At 40.7% G+C, this 12,700-nt stretch overlaps 1 long non-coding RNA gene across 1 annotated transcript; it reads left to right on the top strand.

Moving 5' to 3' along the window:
• The first annotated feature begins 5,753 nt into the window (after positions 1 to 5,753).
• Positions 5,754 to 7,142, top strand: LOC142400835 (uncharacterized). The gene is made up of 3 exons (XR_012772976.1): positions 5,754 to 5,914; positions 6,184 to 6,317; positions 7,085 to 7,142. It is a non-coding gene; the product is annotated as an uncharacterized LOC142400835 (long non-coding RNA).
• Positions 7,143 to 12,700: the final 5,558 nt, after the last annotated feature.

Here is a 12,700-nt window from a genome sequence, read left to right as displayed (position 1 = left end):
CATTCGAAGGCTGAATAACCGGCGGAAAGGCTGCGCGTGTTCACGCAGAGGTTTAGCTTCACGTTGTCACACCCAGTCCCGCTGACAGGGTTTACAGCTGATTAGGTGGGTGGACTGTATTGCTGGTTGAATGGTATGGTGTCTTCCTGGTGCGTCGGTAAGAACGCCACTGAGTCCAGAATGCAGTTTAAAGAGTTTTAGTGAACTTGAAGGCAGCACAGTAATACACAAGGGTCAATTAGGAAATCAGGTGATACTCTTCTTATAACATTTAGAAAACCAGCTTGTGTGTGTGTAGATCTTCAATGACGCACACAAGGTAAAAGAAATGAGTTCAGAAGGCAAATAAAGTGTCTTTTCATGGTGAAACATCAAGCCAAATGTCCGTGGCTCACAGACTGGAGGCAGCTCTCTACCTGAACTGCCCCTCACTGAAGACGAGTGAACACTGAACTGCCCCTCACTGAAGACGAGTGAACACTGAACTGCCCCTCACTGAAGACGAGTGAACACTGAACTGCCCCTCACGAGTGAACACTGAACTGCCCCTCACTGAAGACGAGTGAACACTGAACTGCCCCTCACTGAAGACGAGTGAACACTGAACTGCCCCTCACTGAAGACGAGTGAACACTGAACTGCCCCTCACTGAAGACGAGTGAACACTGAACTTCCCGCGAAGCGTGATGACATAAGCGCAAGCTCACAATCTTTAGTGCGACAAATGGCCTTTTTAACACCCGCTGACAGGGTTTTATGACCGGTGCGACCTGACCTTAAAGGTCCCATGGCATGAAAATTTCACTCTCAGAGGTTTTTGAGCCTTAAAATGAGTTCCTCTAGCCTCCTTAAGTCACCCCAGTGAGTAGAAATTGCGAAATGTATTCACTGAGCAGTACAGCATTTCCTCCGTGTTTTGAATAGAGCGCCTCCAAGTGTCTCGTTGACTCAAGGCTCCTGGTATGACGTCATGCCAGGATAGAGCTCATCAAACTTTCCCACCCCCTCTCTCCGCCACGCCCTCTGTCTCCACCCACACCTGCATTACCTTACCCGCCCAACTCATGTGGAGTAGACCGAGACTCGCCACGACTGAAGACAGTCACAGAAGATACAGCAATGGCTTCCAAACGACTTTACCATGCGAAATGTACTGTGCCAGGATGTGAAGATGAAGAGAAGAATCTGTTTCCGCTTCCATCCTCTGACCCTTTGAAAACGGAATGGCTTAATTTCATTTAGAGGTACGGGTGCCCATGCATGTTCCAAAGAGCGTCAGTGTTTGCGCGACACATTTCAGAGGAATGATTTCACAACTTGGGACAGTACAGGACAGGTTTTGCCCTACACCTGAAGTTGAAGCCTGGATCAGTGCCAAGCCTTGCCGGTCCATCAGCTACCCACACCGATCAAGTAAGTCATAATTATTTGCTAGCCGCTAGCACTTTATGGGTGACAGCTAACTAGCCAACATTAGCTGTGGAGGTATTTATCCATGAAACCTACACTGCGCTACAAAACCAATACTCTGTTAAACTGGTTAGATTTGGTAAATTGGTTGTAAAACAAGACATTTGTCTTTTGACCAAGTATCTTACGTGTAGGGGACTACATAAAGCATGAATACTTAGGTAAGCAAGTCTAGTTATGTTCTGCGGCTAGATACGTCTGTTACACGGAAAATGACGCCCGACGAAAACAATTCATATTTTGTAAGCCTTTCTTTAGATTGGTGACTTTATATTTTGAAAGCATTTGTTACGGTTTGGTGACTTTTTTTTTTTTTAAAGGTCGAGTCGTTTCTGCGTCTTTCGTGTGTGATATGCGATCGGGTGTTGTGGCTGGGTGAAGGGTGTTTAGCAAACGTTTGCTGACTTCCCTCGAACATACACCATTATGTATCTGTCAATTCGAACACAATTTTGACTTCAAATCTGTCGTGACTCGTCAGTTTATCACGAGTGTAATGCTCGGCTTTCGAACCATGAGATGTGTGCTCTCTGTCTGCATCAGGTTCACTCTTCACTGGCCAGCACATCAAGTGCTCACGTCCAGACATCCCGGACCAGGGATGCTGCCTGCCAGACTGAGCCCATTGTCACTAGGACTGCAGCCACACTGAAGAATGTTGTCTTTCCCCATATTGGAATGCTTTGCAGGTGAGATGTTTTACCTTGTAGTTGTTGAAAGTTTTTGTCTGAAATGTCATTATTGAGCCGGGTTTCTCCAGCCCTATAAGGCACGAAACACCTAGACCAGGTCCCCTGAAAAGATTGTCTTGTGAATGTAATTTATATTTGATTTACCAGAAAATTTATACTTTTAGGGGGTTTTCAGATCATAGTTCCTATGAAACTTCACAATATATGAAAAGCTTTTTCCAAAATGTTTTATACCTACTTTCAAAAATATTGTTTTATTTGTTACTACCATTAAAAGCAGCATTTAAATGTTTCAAATGCTATCTCAGCTGATATCACTTTCCTGATGCTTGAAATCAGATTTAAAAAAAGTAATGAGAACAGCTTTTGGAAAAGAGCTTTTCAAATGCTCTCCCATGATGATGCATGTGTCTCTACCAGCTAACCCCCACCACCATGACAAATGAAAATTCTGTGAGAAACACCGTTTACACATTGTTCCTTGTTCTTTCAGACTGTACTTGGCAGCGATCCACTTTAATGAAAATGCGAACCGACCACAGGCCCAGACAGCAGACGGTGTACCTCTCTTCAAAATCTCCTTTCCCAAATCCAAGAAGGGAGAGTGCAGTCAAACGTCAAAAGACTAAGCCAACCTTTGGTAAGACCTCAAAAGTTCAAGAATTCAAGTCCAACTACTTTTGCCTTTATCACATTTACTGAGGTTAATTCCAACAAATAGGAATACAAAAAATGTGAGAAATAAATATAAATATATAGAACAAATATAAATAAACATTGAAATGTACAAATGACTAACTGAAATATACAAATGTTGTGCGTGTACAGTGTGTATGAATGTCCTGTGTGAAAGGGTATGTGGATGTCCTGATGGACCTAATTTTTCACACGCGAGGCAGTCTAAACCCGGTGCAGTGTCCTTCATCATCGGGGTACTCGGCACAGATACGCAGGACCACACAGGCAGGAATGACCACTCTGATCCGGCGACCCAAAAAGCCCCAGCACCACGCCACGAACTGCCTGTAGGCCAAATACCTGAAGCGCCTGGAAGAACAGATAGAAAAAATGACTTGCAGAGAATGTTGTTGTTCTTCTGTTATTGCTATGTTGTACATATTTACATATTCCTAAGGATTATTCTTGATTGTGTTTTAATAATGTCTTGTAAATAAATCTACAAACACTCTTCATACTGTCTGCATAGTTGAATTATCAGGCTCTGTTGGGTGGGTATACTGTAAACTCTATGTATGTGGCTATGAGTAATTATTTTACAACGCTTACCGATGCGTTCTTCTCAGCCGTAAACTGCCAAACAGGTAGATCCAAATGTTTACAGTGTTACCTGAGGGATCCCCATGCAGCATCTACTCTCCCTTTCTGTGGGCATTATCTCGCAAATTCCACATTGACACCTATTATTTAAAAAAAAAAGGCAGTGTAATGATATTCTGTTTTCAGGTAATGCCGGCAAATATAACAATGAAACATCTTTAGTGGCAAGTAAATGAGTTAAAGGATAAGACCGGTTTTTTGACATTGGGCCCTTGATTTCACATTATAGCATGATGTTCTACTCACCCCTGCTTGTTGTTGAACATTTGGAGCTGTTCCGAAGATATTCGCGAGGCGTCTGGCTGCTCTCTTGAGATATTCGGCCATGAAACGGTTTCCTATGGGCAAGCTTATACAGGCACAAACTATGCTGTTTATAATTTATTAATTACTGTACACTAGCACTGATAACGTGGAGGTGCGTCGCTTACTTAAAAAAATCCGGGTTGGTAGTGAGAGCTCACAGGAGCGAGCACAAGAGGTTGAGCAGTTAGACTCAAGCACGACGCTGAAGTTGGCATCCGATTCGCCAGCCTCCGATTCGCGCATTAAAGGGGTGGGCATAAAGGGCCATTTCACTGCTTTTTTTTGCATTTTGATCGACCAAAACAAGGTCCTGTATGGAAACTACAAAAGTTACACTGATCAAATCTGGATGGAATTATTCTAAAGAGGTTTTAGATTCATTAAAATCTTGTTTGGGATTTGTGAAACCTTTTTTCTGATTTGTGAAAATACAGAACAGGGCCATTTCACTGCTTTTTTGGTATTCTGATCACCCTGAACTGGGTCCTGTATGGAAACTATATTACTTAGACTGCTCAAATCTGGATGGAATTATTCTAAAGAGGGTACAGAGTCTTTAAAACACATTTTATTATTTGTGAAAACTTTATTTGGTCATTGAAAATTCAAAAAGTTCCTCTGAGCTTTCTTTCTTCTTTTCATTTGGACCATCCAAAACCAGAACCTGTATGAAAAATAATTAAATATGGGTTTAATCATTGATCACATGATATAAATGATACCAAACACACTTTAGAATTTGTGAAACCTTTCTTTGTCCCAAAATTCACAGAAGTCCTCGCCTCTCCATGTTCATTTTAATTTCCATGAGAATCTCCTGTCTTTCACTACATAGGAAAAAGAAAAAGTTCATGCATTTTACGTCACTAACTACTTACAAGAGTCTTCTTCACTTGTTGACTTTATTATCATGTTCTTTTATCTAGAAACAATGACTTCTCTCACCTTTCTTCCATCTGCCCGTGGTCAACCTCTGCCACCGATTCAATCCGTTTCATTTTTCTGACTACTTCCAGAGCCTTTATTGTTGCCTGCATCAGACATCCCATAGTCCAACCATTAATATGCCCTATTCTGTATTGGATGCTTTGATGAAATCTGCATCACACATTTATTGCTGTCATCTCATGAATCTTTCCACTAACATGTGCTATCATTTCAGACCCTGCTTGTCTTCTCCTGCTCCCATCATAGTCATCTTACCTCCCATCTGAGTGCAGACAGGACCTCCTTCATCCCTTTATTAACACTATCTTAGATGTCTGTAAAACAACTGTTCAACATTGTCTTTGCCTTGCAGCCCTTTAGCCTGTTTGTGAATGTGATAACCTGCCATTGTAATAATGAGATTAAAAACTGTCTATTTGGCTAAAGTTTGTTTCCAGTTGCCATTTTACAAGACACGTCAAGAAAATAAAAATTAATTTTAAAGGAAACGACTTCAGCCGGAAGTATAGGTATTAATTATTCATTATATTTGAGGTATTTTAACCCTTTAAAGGCAGATAAGCTCCACAGTTTTTATTAGAGGGGAAAAACTGAAATAACTTCCATAAAACACATGTCAAAGAGTATCTGATTATTAATTTTATTATTACTTTCTGAAATGGGTCGATAATTGGCAGCAACACTGATTTATAATGCAAGTGGCGCCATCTAGTGGACATATACAAAAGGTCCACATTTAGAATCAAGAATTCTTTATTGTCACTATGCTGGCATAATGACATTTAGTGCAGGAGCTCTTGGCTTTGGTTACACCAAAAATATAAAAAGATATCTAAATAATATACAAGAGAATAAAAATAGTAAAAGTAAAAAGTTACAGTGCAATCCGGTTGTTGTATGACTGTATTGCACATCTTGCAGCATAAGTAAGATGAAAAAGGCTAAAAGTGTCCTCGGGGTGAATGAAAGAGCAGCGTCTGAGCAGCTGGAGGAACTCCTTCTGCTCCTGTAACACATGTAAACTGAAGATTTGTGAGTTTTCTGAGCATCGAGCTGCTGGTTTTATGATGCTGACATATAGAAACCTGTATAACTGTTTCTGTTGGCACCTGACCCTGATCTGTTCTCCTTTACAGATTGTCCCAAACTTCTCTCTGACGGTAAGAGTCTTTCAGTTTCTTGTAAAAATGTGCAACACCTCAGTTAGACCGCCGACTTCAGAGAATCTGAAGCTGACCTGCAGGGTAAACGGCTCCATGAAGAGAGCGGGAGTTCATTTAGTTTGGGATAAAGCCAAAAAACAATCTATAGCATTGTGACATTAGCAGCATTTTTTTAGTTGGAATAAAACTTTTGATATTAACTTTTGACAAACAATTGGACAGAAGACCTACTTTCAGCTGAGTGTTTGGTCCTCTCTGTCTGACAGGTGGTGACCCGGCTCCGTTGGGAACCCCTTCAGCCCACATCGGCGCCATCATCGCCATCATCCCTTTCTCCATCATCCTGATCATCGTGGTGGCTGTGCTGCTCGTTAACCGTCAGAGACGAGGATCTAAAGGGGTGAGAGTTCATCATTCAACCTGTAAATGTCTCCATGTGATGAACGAGCTCATGAAAAGCCCTATTCGGACGGGACTAGTTTAATGGGGGGACCTGGGGTAAAGTAATAATAACCGGGAAATCTAGTCCCGTCCGAACGCGCCATGTCAGTAAAGACAGCGGAGTATGTCGGTAAACTTTGCCGAGAATTCTGCCTCCTGTGAAACGGTCCGGAGTATCTACCATAGGTAATACTAATCCCGTGCGAATGCCACCTTCGGTAATAAGTACGGAATATGTCGTCTCATCCTTTTAAAGAGAGAAACAATTAGGTGTAAAATAGAAAAGGACACTTAAGTTTCGTTGTGCAGTCCTTTTTTTAAACTGTACTTTACATTCAGGTAAAATAAGTATCCTGAGCAAAACTTCTGGTGAACAGTACTTTACATTAAGGTCAAAAATGAATAAATCTTCTGTTCTGTTATACTGTACAATACGTTTTAGTAATACTTATCATTCAGGTAAACAAACAAAAAAGTCTTCTGCGTTTGTATACAATAATTTTGGAGCAGAATGCTTTATATTCAAGAAAACTCCTCCCATGTTAGATGAATATTACAGGGATTTCTTGTCCCGTCCGAATTGGTCATTTCTTCTCCCTGGCGTCGTCTGGTTAACCAACATTACCATACGTCCCCCCACTGAACTAGTCCCGTCCGAATAGGGCTTAAGTCTCTTTAATCTTTTCCTCCTCAGTAACAACCTGAATGTCTCACCTCTGTTCACAGATCCGAAACATCTGCTGAAACATCTGCTGAAACATCTGCTGAAACATCTGCTGAAACACCGGCTGTAATCGTAACAGCTTTTTTTCTTGGTGATGTTGGCCGCATTTTCTGTACTGAGTTATTTTATTTACTTTTTAGAAAGGTTTACAAATGGGGTTTCAAACTGGACTCCCTCTTCAGATGCCAGATAAGCTGCAGTTTTCTCCTATTTTTTTCTTTAAATTTTGTTTATAATGATGGCAATAACAGTAGCAGCCTCTTTTGTTGCATTTTTTTCTTAATGCTGTAATGTCATTTTCAGCACTGACCTTACTTGAAGAAGAAACACTTAAAGGTTCACAAAGTTTGTATTTTCTGTCTAAATGTTGCCTGCACTTTGTGCAGATTTTAAGTGTATTTGACCTTCAAAGTTTACCAAAATATAAAAAATGTCATTCAAACTGCATTTGCCTTGTTTACTTTTTACTTATACTTTTCATTACATTACTTAAGCACATCTATTTTTACAGTAATCCTCATACTTAAGTACAAGACGTTTCGGATACTTTAAGACTTTAACTCCCGTAACATTTCAGTCAGTGACTTGGACTTTTACCAAAGTCATATTTTGGAGGGGTACCTATACTTTTACTTGAGTGTGAGATTTCAGTACTTTATACAACACTAGTTTTTAGTGATCAGAGGACTTAAATTTGACTGTTTTAACAGATATTTTATAATCAGCCACACAGAGGATGTCAGAGACTGAAAAGGAAGAACCCAAAAACATGTGAAACACAATCAAATCTGTTTTTAACAGAGGATGGAATCAGTGAGTCTGACTTCATCAGACGGAAGATAGAAAGTTTGGGAAAATACTCTTTTTTTTTTTTGGCTTTATGTGTTTATCAGTTCATGTTTTAAAGTTGTTCACAACATTCACAGCTTCTTCTACATCCTGTTTAGTCAGTTTTCATCAGCTGTGATTGACACCTACTATTCTATCTGTGAAACTTTTATTTCATTTATGAAAATGCTAAAGTGGAGATTTCATCGTTTTTGTTTTATACCAAGATCACATTAGACCAGGTCCAGATGAAAAACCCACTGTACCGAGACCTCTCACATCTGGACCGGATTGATGTACAGACCCTGAAGATTCATAAAAACAGTCTCTGATTAGTGAAACCTTTCCCTTACACTAATTGGCCAATAATTGCAAAGGTTGTCTAAAACAGCCTCGATCCAATCGGGTAAGTTTGATGTCGCCGAAAGTTTTTCTTGCAACTTTATAATGACATTATATTTGACCTAACAGCCAGAAATATGCTCATCTGTTGGATATGCCATTAAAATGGGAAAAGTTCTAAACTAGTGAAAGCTGTTTGGCTGGCTCTGCACATTTCCTCCACGACGATGCGGGACCCATGCAGGACATTAGGTTCCATCGTTTTAAACTTATCGCAGCACACCTGCAGACGCTCCAACGCCTGATGCCATATAGATTCATATGATAAACTAAATCCCTTTGGCTTTGCTATTAACGGCTGCATTGACGGATTTAGTGGATGGAGGCATATACAGCTAACAGACATCGCCTTTTCTCGTTTCGAGCAAACTTTCGAGCACAAGGATAATAATAATAATAATAATAAGAGAATGACAGTCACAAAACTCTTGCAAAAAAAAAACTATTGAACAAACTGACATATGTTCCAAGGAGTCTCGTGTAAAAAAAAAAAAAATAATAAAACAAATATTTAAGACAACAGTTCGTCCATAATCCCAAGTTGGGAACAAGCCCATATTGTTGTTTTTGCTTTATTATTAGTTGAAGGTTTAATTGTGAGCAAGCATTGCTTTAATTCAATAAAAAAAAAACATAGAAATTTGGTTTTCTTTTCAAAAATTGGCATTTGTGTGTGTGAAATTTAGCTTTGATAATTAATAAATGAATAAAGAAAACCTTCGGATTCATTTTGTCACTTAGTGGAAACCCAAACAGGAACATGTTCCCAGTACAACTGGAAGCTGGCTGATAATTTTAAGTCAACAAAATTACAAAAATGTTGCCAGAAATCTTTACAATGAGGACACAACCAGAACAAATGAGTAATGGACTCAGGGCAAAGGTCACAAAAGGTACAGTTTGCATTCATGTTAGAGTTGAACATCTTTAGTTAGTCTTTAGCAGGGTAGATCCTGTGAATGAGTTTAAAGGACACTTCCCTTACCTTGTTAGTGAAGGTTTAATTGTGAGCAAGTATTGCTTTAATTCAATAAAAAAAAAACATAGAAAACTGGCACTCTGGCACAGTAGACGAGTGCCGTAAAGCAGCCGGTCGTAATGAGCCGTGCGTTCTTCAGATTCCGTTAGCTAGATGCTAGCGGAGACTGACTCGCAAATGCCAGACCTGTAAGAAAACAGAAAGATATAACTCCCAGGTTATTGTACTTTCGATATAAATCCACATTTCAGCCGCTAGCGGGGACATTTTTTGAGTTATTAGTGCTAGCCCTATGGCCAATGGTCATTCTGCACTCGCTCGCCAGCGCCCCCAGACAAAATCAACTGAACTGCAGCCAATTTTTGTATAATGGGGCAAATAGGAAGCGGAACGGCTGTCTGTAAAAGAGCTGTGGCTGTACTCTCTGTAAGCCATCTGTCAGCCATTCGCTCAGTAATATACTAACTGGCTGCAGAGAGTAGAGGGTTGGCCCGCCAACCCAGTGGAAGGATTATGATGATGTCAGAGGAGAGGAACCCGTAAATATCGCGCATAATGCCTTTTTCACTTCAAATGAATGAACTTTGAGGTTGAATTTCACCAAAATGATACAGTGAATGAGCTTGATACTGAGTGAGTGAACAGTCAGGATGGTCCTGATTTCAAGTGTACACACCTTTGTCAGAAATTATGGATCGAAGGGATTTTACAGTTGAGAAAAATATTTGCACGCTCCGTATCATGGACTTCCTGCATTTGCCATAAAGTCTGCTCATTTGACCGCATCCTTTTTCAGAGGATGATTGTTGACTTTTTACCTTTTTGTGGGTTTATGACCTGGAAAAACTGTGCTTTTACTTTCTTTTTTTGTCTTGAACTACCGTGATAAAGTTATGAGTTATATTAGATACAGATATTTCGTCATTAATGCTGCTTTAAAACTGTTTCAGCCTCAAAACGGCTTGAATTTCATTCAAGATATCATGTGTGTCTAAAATAACTCGTTATTTTATATTCTTGGCCCAACAAGTTCTGTACAACATCTACAATAACCTCATAGGAGCCTTATAAGCAGTTTAATTACGTTGTATATGTAACAGAGACAGTTATGCAGTGTGTATAACACTGTCAACATGTTCATGTATATTTCTTTTTTATATAATTACCCAAAATATGTTTAAAACGTTACATATTTGTCATGTAGGACTGTTCTCTTTGTCCTTGTACCTGTGGGTCTCTTTGAGTGCAGCACCTCCCTTTATAAGCCCCCCCTCGCCCTAACCTCTCCCGTTTTGCCAACTGCACTTGATGGGAAAGGTGAGCTTTGTGGCTCTGTGTGCTAGCTGCATATAAAAGCTATTTATTGCTAGCTTAAAAACTCATTGTTTGTCCTTTCTTTTATGATTTAATTGCACAGACGCTGTATCGGGGCACACCTCTCATTGCATCTGGGGAACTGGGGGTGCGGGAGGTACGGCAGCACCCCCTGGTGGCGGAGCTTCGAAACTGACATGAAAATAAAGCTACGGCTATTTATTTATTTCAAACTGTTGTTTTCCGCTCTGCTGATATTATATATTGTGTTCATGAAGTGGGATGGCAATATCTTAGCTCTTAAAATAATAAATAAATATTTTTGAAGATCAGTAATCCACAGCCCAACGCATCGGACGAAGAATACCAAGCACTGAGGCGTCAGGACAAGGTAGCTGCCGCTGATACTGATGTGATACCATACCATACCAACTTTATTTATAAAGCACTTAAAACACCCACAGGACCAAAGTGCTATACACAATCATAAAATACAATACAATCATAAAATAGAAGGGTCAGATATAAAAGCAGTACTAAAGTAATTAAAATGTAAACACAATAAAACGAAGTCAAACAACTCAGATTGTGCCAAAAGCCAAAGAAAAAAGATGGGTCTTAAGTTGGGATTTAAAAACAGCAAGTGAAGAGGCCTGTCTTATGTCCAAAGGAAGGTCATTCCAAAGCTTGGGAGCTGCCACAGAAAAAGCACGGTCCCCTCTGAGCTTGCGCTTTGTCTTCGGGACCCTGATCCCTGTTAGCACTGCTGCTAGCCCTTCGCAGGATACTGAGGAGAGTGTTGTGGGAACAGGGACATCACCTCTGGCAAGTCATTGGGTTTTGCTATTTTCATGTATAGCACCGCCGAGTGCTTTGTGTTTAATTGCTATTTTCAGTGCCGTAGGTAGTGCTGGCAAGAGCGAGTTCATGAGTTGCTACCATTGATTCTGATTGCTACAGAAATGATTGTGTTGTGTGTACCAACTCTTTGGTAGATTCTGAAGGAGTGAGTCAGATGGGATTTGCCATGCCCTAAAATTGATTAGAATGCAGGAAATTGCATCTAAAAAAAAAAAAACTTCCGGGGGGAGGGCCCCCGTTCAAAAGTTCGCCACCCACCAACAGCACCCCCTGCAGAAAAGGTGTTTCTAGTGCCTCTGTATCTGTGTGTGCCGTACATGTTTCCAGTTTGCAGAAAATAAACGGAGATCGCCTCCGATGAAAACTTCGGGTCCTGTGTCCGTGTGGTAATCAGTCAAAAAATAATCACAACGCAGGGTGCAGGTAAACACCACCGGTTACACTTGTGATGCTTATTCTTTAAGTTCTCTGTGAGATGAGGAGGCTGCTGCTCAGGAAGCTCCAAGTTCTCCTGTTACAGTAAAAGTTGTTTGAGGGTTGTTCACACAGACTGCAGTGCTGCCGTGTAGCTGACTGAAGAGCGCAGTTCATCAACGTTGAGCACCGCCCCTTTGAGCTGCAGTCAGGGCAGATCATACAGGAAGGGACTAAAGCTGAGGCAGTTTGTTCCACTTGTTGGCAGCATAACAGCTAAATGCTGCTTCTCCATGTTTAGTCTGGACTCTGGACTGGACCAGCTGACCTGAGTCCTTGGATCTCAGAGCTCTGCTGGCTTTATATTCTCTGAACACATCACAGATTGTAAACCATCAGCAGGCTTTTAAAATCTATCCTGTGACTGACTGGAAGCCAGAGTAAAGATTTTAAAACTGGTGTGATGTGTTCAGATCTCTTAGTCCGGGTTAAAACTCTAGCAGCAGCGTTCTGGATGAGCTGCAGATGTTTAATGCTCTTTGTGGGAAGTCCAGTTAAAAGAGCGTTACAGTGATGGAGTCTGCTGGAGATGAATGCATGGATGAGTTTCTCCTGGTCTGTTTGGGAGAGGAAACCTTTAATTCTGTTGATGTTTCTGAGGTGGTAAAAAGCTGCCTTGGTGACAACTTTGATGTGGCTGCTGAAAGTCAGATCTGAGTCTATCAACACTCCGAGGTTACCAACCTGGTCAGTGATTGTAAGGTCCCGAGTCTCAAGATATTTACCAACGCTGACCCTCTTCTCGTTGCTCCCAAACAGA

This window comes from Odontesthes bonariensis, chromosome 15 (genome assembly GCF_027942865.1).
Source record: "Odontesthes bonariensis isolate fOdoBon6 chromosome 15, fOdoBon6.hap1, whole genome shotgun sequence".
Classification (NCBI taxonomy): Eukaryota; Metazoa; Chordata; class Actinopteri; order Atheriniformes; family Atherinopsidae; genus Odontesthes; species Odontesthes bonariensis.
The sequence above is the reverse complement of the archived record's forward strand: the minus strand, read 5'-3'. Positions and strand labels throughout refer to the sequence as shown.